Source organism: Lissotriton vulgaris, chromosome 3_1, assembly GCF_964263255.1.
Source record: "Lissotriton vulgaris chromosome 3_1, aLisVul1.2, whole genome shotgun sequence".
Classification (NCBI taxonomy): Eukaryota; Metazoa; Chordata; class Amphibia; order Caudata; family Salamandridae; genus Lissotriton; species Lissotriton vulgaris.
The window spans coordinates 1,931,463,847-1,931,476,673 of record NC_141689.1 but is presented as its reverse complement, the minus strand read 5'-3'; positions in this window follow the sequence as shown (position 1 = coordinate 1,931,476,673).

The following is a 12,827-nucleotide window of genomic DNA, read 5'->3' as shown; positions in this document are numbered from 1 at the left end:
AGAGTCACACTCATTGAAGTTCACAGCAATAACATTAATTAAAAGATAATTAGAAAAGAATGAAAACTGTATCTGTATGTTGTTGTAGTTGTCCTGTTGAATTTTGTAAGTTGCATGCATCAAACCATTCCTCTTATTAGCGGGACTCCTCCATTCCAGCTGATGCTCCGTCCATCAATGTTGGTGACCAGAAGACACCCTGTTCACTGCCTGCCTGGCGAATGCTGAATTGCGGCTCGCTAATGTGAAGCCTGACTTCATCCTTTTTTTCCCTTTGCACAGACTAAAACCCGGCCTGTAATTATTGATGGAAAAACAGGAAGTGATATTAGAACACCACTGACAAATAAATATAAGGTATGTACGCTGTGTAGTGCAAAAAGTCACACTTTGAGTTTCCTAATAGACAGTACAATATTTTTGAAAGTGCGTACTCTGTCTGAGTCTCCTTTTGAAGGATAAATAAGTATGGGCAAAATAATTTAGCGGATCTTTCCCCTCAAGCTAGGTGTACTGTAAACTGTGTTTTAGAACTAAATTAGACCTTCCCAGCAGTGCTCCCACCCAGACCCTTACTAAATCCAGTCGCAAAAATGTATAAGACCCCCAATCAGATCTCAAAAAACGAGGCCTAGTAGAAAACTGGTGACAAAACGTACTTTGAAAGTAAAAGTAGGCCCAAATCCCCTCTTACCCACCGTGGATTGTATTCAAACCACTTGCAAACAAGCAAACGTATCCATACCCAGCATCGCTCCAAGACTCGCAAACGCCCCCACAAACAGCCCCCGCCCAAACACATGCAATACAAATACTGCTAACCCTAACAAGCCCTTAGTTAAGAATAGTGGCAAATGCTTTCTTTAACTATGCCAAATCCCTCCTTTCCCACCATGGATTTTCTTCAAATTACTTGCAACCAAAATTACACATTCAGACGAGTGCTCTAAGACCCCAGAACTCAGTTGCAAAAATCTAGAACACCCCGAAACACATGCAATCCTTCTGCTGGTGCTAACCCTAACGAACCCTAAGTTACAAAAAGTGCCAAAAGGCTTTTCCGAATGGATTTTCTCCAAACCACTTTTATCCGGTATTAGACCTTCCCAGCAATGCCCCAAGACCCTCCAACCCACCCGCAAAAAAGCACAACACCCCCAAACAGCCAAAAAGCAAAAATGGAAAATCTCATACTTACAATATTTTTCGGCCTTCTGTCCAAATGCGCTGTGCAGCTAGGTCATAACCCCCGTTTTGCACCATGGATTTCCTGAAAAGCAAATGCAATCAAAATTAGACTGTGCCAGCAGTGCTCCCAGACCCCAAAACCCACCCACAAACACCCGGAACCCCCCCAAAGAGCACCTCAAAGACAAGCAAGTCAGCAAAAACGCAAACAAAATTTCGGCTCCGATTTGGTCCAAACCAGTTTTATCCGGTATTAGACATTCCCAGCAATGGCCACAGAGCCGTCAACCCAGGCGAAAACAAGTAGAAGACCCCCAAACAGCCAAAAAGCAAAAGTACAAAAATGGGTACTCAGCGCGCTCTGCAGCTAGGCCCTAACTCCCCTCTGCCACCATGGATTTGCTTCAAACCTCTTGCAATCAAAAGTATCCATACCCAGCAGTGCTCCCAGACCCCGAAACCCACCCACAAACACCAGAAAGCCCCCCAAACAGGTCCCCAAAAACATGATAGTGAGCAAAAAGGCAAAATCGTTTGTCCAAACCAGTTTTATCCAGTGTTAGACCTTCCCAGCAATGCCCCAAAACCCGCCAATTCACCCTCAAAGAAGTAGAACACCCCCACAAGTGCAGAGTCTTTCTTCATTGGGCGTAATCCAGCCCTCTGCTTTGAGGGAAATAGGAGTCTAGAGGAGGAGGATAGAGGAGCATGTTCTTGTGAACTTGTGAACCTGAGGAATGCAGACTATGGCACCTTCAAATCAATAAGCAAATATGTGAAGCCGGTTCTGCTGATGGGCTTGTTTTTGTGATTAGGTGATTAAAGTTTTAATTATATTAACTGTGCAAAACAAAGAAAGACAGACACACAGGAATAAAAGTGAATAAGGACGAAAAAGAAAGTTATTGATTCATTGGCTCATTTTCAGGGCTCGGTGTCAGGGAATAAGAGTTCGTCCTCATACTCGGGAGTAGGTCACCTAACAGAGAAGAAATTTCCTCATCTGAGTTGCTGTCCTCCTCGTCTTCTTCCGGCATGTATTCTCGTACTTTGTAATCTGGTGGTATGAGGTGCTGATTCATCTTGATCACTGTTAACCTCTCCACATTTTTGGGCGAGAGGCGGGTCCTTTTGCAAGTTACAATGCCACCAGCAGCACTGAAAACACATTCAGAAGACACGCTTGCGAGTGGGCAAGACAAGTAGTTTATAGCTAGGTTGGAGATCTCTGGCCACAATTCTTTTTTCCCATGCAAATACGTCAATGGGTCAGCATTAACATAGACCTCTGTTGAGTCATTCAGATAGTCCTGCACCATCGACTCAAGGTTCTCCACGGATCCTCCACTTTGCTTACTTTTTGCTGGGACCTTTTGAGAAGCAAACCCAAGCTTAGTTAGCCAATCCTCTTCTTCACCCAATGTTACTGTTGTGTCTGGTGCAGATGATCCGGTTGCCGGTGTCTTTAACGGCTGAGAGGTCACTTCTGCCACCGCCACAGGTGCAGAAGTGGATTCTTTTGACTGGGGATGGCCTGCTGATGCTGATGTACTGCCTTTTCCTTCAATTTTCTGCCGTTCTCTTTCAAACCTCATGGCTGACATAGCTAGCCAACGTTTGTACTTTGAAACTTCTGCGTCACCAAAAGGAAAGAATGCTCTGCCTGCCAGTGCCTTTTTGTAGCGTGGATCCAGAATAGTAGCACAAATGTAATGCTGTTCTGAGTGGATCATTTGAAGACATTCATCGCCAAGTAGGCGCTGTAATAATTTCTCCGCCAAAACAAAAGCTTCTTGCTATGTCAGATATGACTGATTTTGGCTTGAGGTTAGGAAATGTGATGATTTTTCTCAGCCTTGAATCAGTAGGAAGCAGGAAACAGACGTGGAAGACGGGTGGACAGAAATTTCTCTATAATTTGTTTTTGATGAAGGTCAGGCAATGAGAAACCCCCTTTGCTCGTTTTGCTCGTTTTGTGTTTGATCTTGTCACGTGTTTCCTGCATTTTCCATTGTAGTTCTTGCTTGCAGGGCAGCAGGGAAGCCTGGGCTCAATTTTCATTCCTGACCGCCCCGGTCCGACACAGTAGTTAGTACCGTTGAGCGGAGGGCGGGTCAGGTGAGAGCCAGGCACTTCCTATAACCACGGGAACGGTTAGCGCTCTAGTGGTTGGACTTGAAGGGCTATTTAGGCTGAGTGTCATCTCCGGCGAGCTGCGGTAAGGCGACGGGGGCAGAGTCCCCGACCCGCTTGCTTTGTTGTTTATGCCTAATTGCGCCTCCACGCTGTGCTCTGTACAATAATTTTAATTGTTGCTCATTGCATTCTGACTTTAAACTAAAGCAACTGGCAGTTTGCATTTTTACAATCGTGCTATTCCGCCCTAACCTGAATTAATAGAAGGGGAATCTTGCTTGCAGGGCAGCGGGGAAGCCTGGGCTCAATTTTCATTCCTGACCGCCCCGGTCCGACGCGGTAGTTAGTACCGTTGAGCGGAGGGTGGGTCAGGTGAGAGCCAGGCACTTCCTGTAACCACGGGAGCGGTTAGCGCTCTAGTGTTTCGACTTGAAGGGCTATTTAGCCCTCGCCCCTTTCTTGATCGCGCAGCGGTCACGCGCTGCCGAAGACACGCCGAAGGTTAGCCAAAGGGTGGCCCGTCTGCGCCCGTCTGCGACTGGACGGGGCTAGGGGCCATGGGCTCTGCTCCTTTGGATCCATCTCTCATTGGGGAACATAGAATCAGGTGCTCAGCCCGAACATTAAGACATTTACAGACAGCTCCCCGGGTAGGCTGCACAAAGGTTTCTTGGCCATGTCCAGAGGGCCCCTTCTCATGTATAAACTGTCACTTTCAAGCATCCTATGTTAACTCTAGCACCAGTGAAAACATTAAGAAAGTTTTGCCATCAAGCGGCCTGAAGAGTTTCCTCCTGAACATTCGCTCCCTGCCCAAACATCACCTTGAACTATGGGACCTTGTACATACGCTGCAGCCGGATATATGTTTTCTAACAGAGACCTGGCTGAAACCACACACAGTCCCAGCTATAATGTTAGGGGTTCCCATAGGATACAAGATTTTAAAATTAGATCGCCCTGATAAAATAGGTGGCGGTATAGCTATTATGTATAAAGAGGATCTAAAGATCATTATTTTAGAACAAAGATGTTGTCCGCTATTGGAAATCATGGTTTTTAAGATGAGCTCAGCCGCCAAAACCTTCTGGAAAGGAACAATAGTTTACCGTCCCCCAGGATCCAGTTCGTGTTTCACTCTCTCCCTTCTGGAACTATTAGCTCCGTGTTTTAAATCAAATGAAGATTTTATTCTTCTAGGTGATTTTAACACTCATGTAGATATCCCCATGCACCCTGAAACCTTATCCCAGCTTTGTGATCTATCCTCCCTAGGGTTAGTAATGCAGAACAGCGGCCCCACACATACAGGTGGTCATACCCTGGACCTGCTTTTTTCCAACTGTTCCAAAATACAGTGTCACCTCACAACGCAAGTAAATTGGTCCGACCATTTTTTAGTCGAATTTTCCTTACTGGGTTTGAATAAGCCCCCCCAAAAGACCCCTCTTCCGCCGATTTGGCGGCGACAGTGGCATAAAGTAACAGTTGAGGAGCTGCAGAGGGTGTGGAAATAACCCACTATTACAGAATTGGATAAAGTGGAGTTCGCTCTATCCAAGTTTAATAACTCCCTTCAGAGGCCATTGATGTGCTGGCCCCTCTGAAGTTACATAAACAATACCCCACCTCCAAGCAAGAAGTGTGGTATACAGAATCACTTAGAACAGAGAAACAGGGATGTAGAAAGCTCGGGAAAACGTGGAGAAAAACTCGAACTGAGGAAAGTAAGAAAGCACATTTAGATGCTCAGTCCAACTATTATAAAAACATTAGACTGGCAAAGAAGAACTGCCTTACCCAGCAGCTTGATGAGGCGGGTAATTCTTCCAAGGAACTGTATAAAATTCTACAGGCTTTTGTAAAACCGGCAGCCTGTGAAAGTCCAGATGACTTTTCTCAGTGCCTCTGTGATGATATGTCCTTGTTTTTTGAGAACAAAATTGACATGATCTATGATAAAATCACGAAGGCCTTTAGTCAAAGGAATAATTTTCTGATGCCTTCTCAAGTGTCCACATATGGTGATAATTCACTTATGACTTTTCAAGCAGTTAATGATTCAGATTTTTCCTCCCTCATCAGTCATATAAAATCGGGGTCCCCTGATGACTTCCTGCCCGCCAAAATAGTTGCCTCCCTGAGTACCCTGCTTGGACCTGAGATCCAATCAGTCATAAATCTTTCCCTCAGGGAGGGGCAGGTGCCTATGGAGTGGAAGAAAGCGGTGGTGAATCCCATTCGAAAGAACGCAGCACTTCCATGGACAGACCTTTCTAACCTCCGACCCATCTCCCTCCTGCCATACCTTAGCAAGATGACCAAGAAACATGTGAACACAAATTTGTCTAATTACATCAAAGCAGTGGAGGGTCTAGACTATTATCAATCTGGGTTTAGACCCAATCACAGCACTGAATCCGCCTTCCTCTCCGTGACCGATAACATCAGGATGGCACTGGATGGAGGGGGCGCTAAGATTTTGGTGCTGTTAAATTTATCCGCTGCCTTTGACATGGTGACACATGAGATTCTTCTCGGTCATCTGAGGGAGGTGGGCATAGGAGGTGCGGCTCTGTCCTGGTTGGAGAGCTTTCCCTCAGGCCGCTCACAAGGAGTCAGACTGGGCTCCCTCCATTCCATCTCAAGGGAGCTCACCAAGGGAGTGCCACAAGGCTCATGTCTAAGCCCTACACTTTCTAACATGTATGTGGCACCCTTGGCTGACATTGGGTTCACCCCGGTGTTGTACGGTGACGACACCCAGCTTTTGTTCCCTTTTCAGTCCCTCATACCTGCAATAAAAAAATCCTTTGCGGATGGTATGAGGGCAGTATCAGATTGGATGGCCTCATCCAATCTGATACTGCCCTCGTGTCATTGGACTTTTAAGGCGTGTGTTTCCATTCCTGCCCGACTGCCACAGAAAGACACTTGTCCAGACTCTTGTAGTCAGCAGGCTGGACTACTGTAATGGCCTTCTTATCTCGGCCAATGAGGAACAACTCCATAGACTACAAGTGGCCCAGAACACCACGGCTAGATTGGTTCTCAACGCTTTGCCTAGGACCCCCTCACGTCCCCTTTTGAACAAACTCCACTGGCTGCCTGTCCGGCAACGTGTTAAGTTTAAAATCTGTTGCACAATACATAAGAGTCTCTTTGGCTCTGGCCCTAAATATCTGACTGAAAACTCAACCTCTATTGTCCAGGACGTCTCCTGCATTCTAGCAATCAATTTCTACTCCAGGTCCCCAGGATTAAGAAGATTAGGCAGGGAGGTCGAGCTTTCTCCTATAAAGGCCCCACTCATTGGAACTCACTCCCTTTTACTCTGAAACAAAATACTAATTTCCAGTCTTTTAGGAAGTCTCTCAAAACACATTTATTTTTGACCTCTTAATTACTTTACAGACCACAAAACCTGATTGGGCATTTCTAGCAATAGTGCAAGCATGGAGATACCCCTTCGGGGGTCGATTCCTGCGCTATATAAGAATATAAATAAATAAATAAATAGTTTTCCCTATGTTAGCCCAACTGTGCAGGTTATGGGCCTCATTTTCTTTTGCACACCTTACTATACAAACACGCTGGCTTTCGTGCCACATTGTACTTTCACACAGAGTCTGCATATGGTTTTGTGGTCTTGTTCTTTTCCTGGGATTTAGTCTGAACATCGTAGATGAGGTCAAAGAACAATGTACCTTGTTATTCTTTCTGACTAGGCACTAGTACCTAGACATACCACAGAAATGCAGCTGTTGTTTCTGTGCACGTCTTGTCATATAGATGAGCACAGGAGCCAAAAACACAGACATGGAATGAGAGTTCTGAGACAAGATCACTGCCTCTGCTGAGATGTGGAGCATCCATCCATGTAAACAAAGTAACAGGGTCCTCTACTAATCCCCGAGATCTTATATATACGTATTTTCATTTAGCTTCAGTAACAGGATAGGGGGGTTTTGGCTACTGTGTCCTATATAATAACAGGGCTATCATGGTATTCATTTTATTAACCATGCAAACAGTGTTTGTAGTATGCATTTGTGTCTGATTGCGGCACAAATACTGCATTTTAGAGCAAGATAGTTTAAATAAATATAACAATTTTCCTTTGTGTCTCCTCTTTCTCATATTGTGGACGAGTATGAGTGAGAGAGAGAAAGTGTGTGTCCTGTTATCGCAAGCTTGGGGAAGGTCGGGGGTGTTGTGTTCTGGGGTACCAATTCACTTGCTTCTCTGGTAAGGTTAGAGGTGGTATGGTGACTCAATCCCTTCATACTGATGTTCTATGGTCCCAAGCATAATTATGTTCCGGAGCAGAATCCCTGCAACATGGCATCACCAATGTTTGCTCTGATACTTACTTGCGGGAACCCCGAGTGGTGCTTTTTCACGTTACCCTTCCACCGTTTCCAGGAGACATCTGTGGTGTTAAGGATTTCTCCTCCACAGTTTTTAGAGAGCACCTAGTGTTGTTGGTTTTTCAAGCTTGAATTTTAAAAGGTTTACACCCTGATTGTGCTATGCTTTGTATCCTTTTTGGTTTACTTAAGGGTCAACCCATAGCTATTGATAATAATTGCCACATGGCAGTAACTCAGCATTTAATGCTACATGGAGTTTCTAATGCTTAAGCTGCTGTGATTTATTGTAATTGAAGTGGATGCAGCCTTCTGCTTTGAGGTTTTTTACTCTTGGGTCACTTTCCTGGCTTTGGATGCTAATGATAATCCTTTCCATGAATACACCATACCTCCAGGTACTAATGCCTATCGGACATTTTTGCACTTGTTGAAATTCCTCTTACCATCTGGGAACACCAGACTTGGTTTAATAGCTCCCTTTGCCACATGCTTGACACTGTCCAAATGGCCCCATTCAGTAGTGATGGGACCACATGGCTAGCACTGGAGGACTATACCACATAACCAGATTTGGCTAATATAAATCTAGTGCATACTTACACTTTATACAGAGTTCTTTTTGTCATATATAGACACATGACCCAATTCATTGCACTTGCCCTAAGCTCAGGTCCAACTAGAGTTGCCCTGCAAGGTCAACCCCAAGTGCTTACAGATCATGTTATAAGTCATGTGATTGTTCATTAAGTTATGAGCAAACAACCCTCAAATTGTGAAGAAATACCCTTTGGATTGTCCAAGAAATAGATCAACTTGAAGCTGTGTTTCCTCTTACAGGACCACAAGACATGCACATCATTTCAACTATGTGTTTACCCAATTTCCTGATTCCCCCCTGTTGCCAATGTGGTCCGTAAACAATATGAAACCAAATAGGATATTTTCAATGTTTTTTTTCAGTAAAAATTTGGCTCCAGAGAGCTCTGACTGGCCGAATTTAGCACCCTTGGTTTTCAAATGCGATACGCACGATTACCTATGGGCTATAAAATCAGCCCAGGAGATACACCTCATCATACACTAGTATAACCTTTCATCACTCACTATAAAACCCACTCAGTCATTCCTAGATCTACACACACATCTAATCACTTACCTATAGATTCACTCATACATGCTTTCAATGATCAATAGAACACTATCAAATATACTTATACACCTATATCGACATTATGCACCAGCACACATCCTATTCACTTATGCAGTCATTCTATGGATTTTTGAAGACTAAATCCTAACTATAACATGTCTGAAACCTATGGTTTTTTCTATGAATTTCGAAAGATTTTTAAATGATAATTTTTAAATGTAATAATAGTTATATGCATATTTTTTATACTGATTTTCTACAGTTTTTTAACTCTTTATTGTTACATATTTTGAATTCCATTATATATTTTTTATATAAATGGAAATAAAAATGTTTTTTTAAATATTGAAACTGAAATATTGTTTTTTTTGTTGAATGAATATGTGCAGAACTATAAGTGTGTTGGTTAGTTAGGGGACTGCATGCATAGTGGATAGGGGTTTGAAGCAGTCCATGTGCTAAGGCCTGGCTCACTGCATGAATACTTATGTACTGACTGAATTATTAGAGTACTGCAAGGAGAGTGCCTGGGTGAATTTATAAGTGTTTGGGTTTTGGTGAAGTGAATGGATTAGAACATGATGCTGAATGGGTCAATAGAGGAGAGCAAGGGGAGTGACACCGTGGAAGTGTATGAATACTGACTGGGGAATTAAAGGTGTGAAAGACAAGTGTGTAGGTGGCTAGAGGACTGCATGCATAATGGATAGGCATTTGAAGCAGTCCATGCGCTAAGGCCTGGCTCACTGCATGAATACTTACACAGTGGTGAAGGGAGTGAATGGGGCCTGAGGTGACATGTAAAAAAACATCCTGTGGCACGTTTTAATTTGGGGAAATAATTCCCCTTCAATCCTGAGAGCCTCAGGGGGCCAACTAGCCCACCAGGTGCTTCCAGTTAGCGCCACTCTGCTGTGTTTCAGATAGGTAGCCCAGGGCGTGCACCTTTTTACACCTCTCTGCAATGCAGCTCTGTGGAGCTTACGGGAGGTACCTAGTGGGCTAGTTGGACCCTCAGGATTCAAATTAACTTAATCTCCCAAATTAAAATGGCTACAAGGCGTGTTTACACAGTGGTAAAGGGAGGGGACGGGGCTGAGGTGACGTGTGCAAACACATCCTGTGGCGTGTTTTAAGTTGGGGGAAAAATTCCCCTTCAACCATGAGGGCTCCGGGGGCCAACTAGCCCACCAGGTGCTTCCAGTAAGCACCACTGCACTGCATTACAGAGAGGTGGTCTAGGCCGTGCCCCTTTTTATACGCAGCTATGTGGTGCTTACCAAGCATGGGCGAAATTTGCAAATTCGTGTTCCGCGAATTCGCGGATTTCCCCACAAAATCGCAAAAAAAATCAGCGAATTCACGAATTTCCCTGCGAAATCGCGGATTTTTTTGCGATTTGCCCTGGAGTACTTTCTACTGGCTAATCCAGTAAGTGCTCCCTCATTGGGTAAATGTATAGTGCTTTTACTACACTGCAGCTGCGTAAAGGGCCAGAAGATGTGTCTCCAGTGACCATGTGTGCCTGTAACACAGGCACAGGCACACATGGTCACTGGAGACACATCTTCTGGCCCTTTTACACAGCTATAGTGTAGTAAAAGCACTATGGGGCAGTTTTACAAGCCGCTTGCGCCTCTTTTGCGCCGCGGTTGCGTTACTTTTGTGACGCAGCGGCAGCACAAAAGATGCGCCATGGTGCTAGGTATTAACAACGTGACGCATCTGAGAGATGCGTCACATTGTAAAGCCCTGCCCCATCAGGAGGCGTTCCGGCGCAGGGGAGGGCGTTCCTGCGCAGGAACGCCTCCTAAAAGTGGCTGAGTGAAATCTACAAGATTTCACTCAGTCACTTTTAGGCCAATGCTGCGTCAAAACCCTGCGCCTGCTTGAAGCAGGCGCAAGGCTTGACGCAGCATTGGGGAGATAGGGCCCCCCAGAGCATTGCTAGGGCTGCGTTGCGCTTGCGATGCAGCTCCAGCAATGTGCTGCTTTTACGGCACAGATGTGCACCATGGGTGGCGAAGCTGCGGCGCACAATAACTGGCGCATCCCTGGGGATGTGTCAGTTATTGTAAATCTGCCCCTATACATTTAACCAACGAGGGAGCACTTACTGATTAGACAATAGAAAGTACTCCAGTTGAGTAGAGGTATTGCACAAAAAGGTGGCATCTTCGTGGACAAACACGCATGGCGGGATTTATTCTGCCCCCTGTTAGACTTGTTTTCTGTGCCCTTCTGGCCTCTGTTAGACTCGTTTTTCCCTTGTTTTTCTGCCCTTCTGCCCTCTGTTAGACTCGTTTTTCCCTTGTTTTTCTGCCCTTCTGCCCCCTGTTAGACACGTTTTGTGTGCCCTTCTGCCCTCTGTTAGACTCATTTTTCCCTTGTTTTTCTGCCTTTCTGCCCTCTGTTAGACTCGTTTTTTGTGCCCTTCTGCCCGCTGTTATTCCCTTGTTTTTGTGCACTTCTGCCCCCTGCTAGACATGTTTTTTGTGCCTTTCTGCTCCCTGTTAGACTCATTTTTTGTGCCCTTCTGCTCTCTGTTAGACTCGTTTTTCCCTTGTTTTTCTGCCCTTCTGTCCTCTGTTAGACTGTTTTTTTTTTGCCCTTCTGCCCTCTGTTAGACTCGTTTTTTCCTTGTTTTTCTGCCCTTCTGACCTTTGTTAGGCTGCTTTTTGTGCCTTTCTGCCCTCTGCATCACCACATCATCACTCAGCGCTACCCCAGCATCACTCAGCACCACCAGATTATCACTCAGCACTACCACATTATCACTCAGCACCACCACAGCACCACTCAGCACCACCACAGCACCACTCAGCACCACTACAGCATCAGTCAGCACCACCACAGCATCACTCAGCACCACCACAGCACCACTCAGCACCACCAGAGCATCACTCAGCACCACCACAGCACCACTCAGCACCACCACAGCACCACTCAGCGCCACCACAGCATCACTCAGCGCCACCACAGCATCACTCAGCGCCACTACATTATCACTCAGCACCACCACTGCACCACTCAGTACCCCCACAGCATCACTCAGCACCACCACAGTCACTACCGTCTTCTAGTGATATCCCTTTGGATCGTCAGTCCACTATTTCATTAATTGATTCTTCTCCTTCTCCCTCTGCGTCTTCCTTTTATAATTCTTTCCGCTATACGATGGATAGAGTAAAATCCAAAATCGAAATTGCGTGGGAATCTGATCTTTCTCAGGATTGGCCGTTTCTTCTCTGGGATAAAGTCTGGTCCAAACTCCATAAGACCTCTAGAGCTGCTTACGCTACCCAAACTTTATACTTTGTTTATACTAGAACTTTGCTTACCCTTCTTGCTCTGTCCCGTTTCTCGCCAGAAATTTCCTCTACATGTTGGTCTTTCCCCTGTCCCTCTGCAGAACTAAAACACATGTTGTTCGATTGTCCACCTATATCCCAATTTTGGAATTCAGTCTGGACTCACATACAAAAGATTTTCCAGTTTCAGATTCCCCTTCTCTCATTTATCAAGGTTCAGCGACCTCCCACACTTTCCCGGCCATTATCAGCTCCTTGACCTATTGATAGCTGTTGCTTTCCACACTATCACATCTAACTGGAAACAAGCTGTGAATGTTTCATACCGCTCCTGATGGAATGCAATCTGTTTTAACCATAGCCTAGACACCAATTATGTATCCCCCATCTCCTTGGCAATGAAACGTGATCTTATTTGGCTCCCTTTGGTAACTTATCTCTCCTCCTCTGCTCCAGTGAGCTCACCTCTGGATCCTGATGCAGTTGAAGTACGCAAACCACCATGAGTCTCCTCTTGCCTTTTCCCTCAAATTTGATCTCCATTGTTATTCTACAGTGCATATGATTTCTATATATTTATTTTGTTCATATTTTCATGCTCATTATATTTGCTTTGTACAAACGTATTGCTTATTTGCCATTATGTATTTATATTCGCTAATGTTCTCC